The sequence below is a fragment of the Frankliniella occidentalis genome, unplaced genomic scaffold (genome assembly GCF_000697945.3).
Source record: "Frankliniella occidentalis isolate FOCC.00 unplaced genomic scaffold, Focc_3.1 Scaffold8, whole genome shotgun sequence".
NCBI lineage: Eukaryota > Metazoa > Arthropoda > Insecta > Thysanoptera > Thripidae > Frankliniella > Frankliniella occidentalis.
Window position 1 is genome coordinate 791,439 of NW_026267138.1, and position 1,708 is coordinate 793,146.

Here is a 1,708-nt window from a genome sequence, read left to right on the forward strand (position 1 = left end):
CAGGGGCCATGGCGCCTTACGGGCTAACTGGGTAGGCAAACCCGCAACACTGCTGCGCATTCTCGGTACATCCGGAGTAGAGTCACGCAGAGTACACTGGGGCACACAACACAACTCGTGTCGACCCCTCGCTATTAGCTGCTGTGCAGGAACCTACTGATATGGTGCACTGCGACGATGGAACGGGCATGTACCATTCGCTTACATCTGTGTTACCCACTTGTCATTTTCACACATTTTACAGGAAAATGTGATTGTGTGGTGATTTCGTGAAGTATGCTTCTCCAGCAAATGGAATATATGTCACACGCTTGTACTCGTCGAGAGCATGGCGTGCAGACTTACCCGCGTCTAAAGTGGTGCGCTGTAGCGGCACTCCGCCGCACTTGTTACTCCCTCCCTCCCCCGGTGCCTTTACTCCGTGACGCCTGGACCCTCCCCTGCCCCACCGGTCCCCGCCGGTCCCTGCCCTCCCCGGTCCCGGTGGCGTGTTGTGCAAGTGCGATGCATAATGTATGGCCATAAGCAAGTCGGGCTGTTAAGAGTTTGGAGCGTTTCTCTGCGTTTCCTTGCTTCACTCGGCTTGTCGCAAGGCGCGGGGGTGGCAAAAAAGAAGACGAGGGTTTCGGAGAGGGCAGCTAGGGGAGGGGGTGGGGGTGTAGGCCGCCGTGCTGCGAGCGCGCCGGAGCACGGAAAAGTAAGTGCTGTGTGTTTACTACCCGAGCCCCGGCGCCGCCCCCCGCCGCCCCCCGCCGCCCCCGCAGGCACAGCGATATACAGCACGGCCCCACGTGTATGTAGAGGCGCACGGAGCGGCGGCGGGGGCGGCGGAGCCCGCTCGTTGTGTCCGTGGAGCTCACACAATCACAGCAGAGGGGAGGGAGGCGGAGGAGGAGGAACGCAGACTTGACGGCGGAGACACCAACACGCTGCTGGCTGAATAAACACAGTCTTGTATGTATATGCACACTTTTCCTTATTTGATTTCGTTTCTTTCATTTAATTTTTTTTTACTTAGAATACTGCTTTCAGATATTTTGTTTAGCCTTTTGCCAAAACCTGAGAGGGTATCATCAGCAAAGGGGGGGCCTAGTGACGACGGCGGCGGCTAAAGAGACCGGGGGTGCGAGGGAAGGGGAGTGGTGTAAAAGGAGTGCGAAAAGAAGGTTCATTAAGAGCTGCGCGAAGCGAGAGGTGGCGTGGCAGCGGCGGAGGGCGGGGTGGGGGCGCGGCAGCGTCGGCGGCAGCGCGTCGGGCCTTCCAGCCTCGCCAACCGTCACGGCTAACTCACTGAGATAACACGGGGACGGTTTCGGGAGCGACGGGACGGACTGCAAGCCAAGGGCGTGCTGCTGAGCTGAGAAAGAGCACGGAGCTGTAAATGAAGGTGCACTGAAAAATACTTGCTCTTGCAATTGCGAACCGATTGCGAGCTACTTTCTCAAAGAAAGGAAATTTCCTCGGCTAGGCTCCACACTGGCGGACTGGACCGCATACGAGGACAACGGATCACCTGCGTCCACGGCCTGGCCAGCTTCTAGACCTTGGTGTACGAGTGAGAGAGAACAACGAAATGAGAGAAATGGAGAGAAGGGGGGGGGGAGACAGGGGAGCTGCCTGCATTCGACTGGAACTGTATGAGGCGGGAGACGAGGGGTGGAGGAAAGAGACGGAGAAGGAGCCGTGCGGGGGAGGGATTGCGAATGAG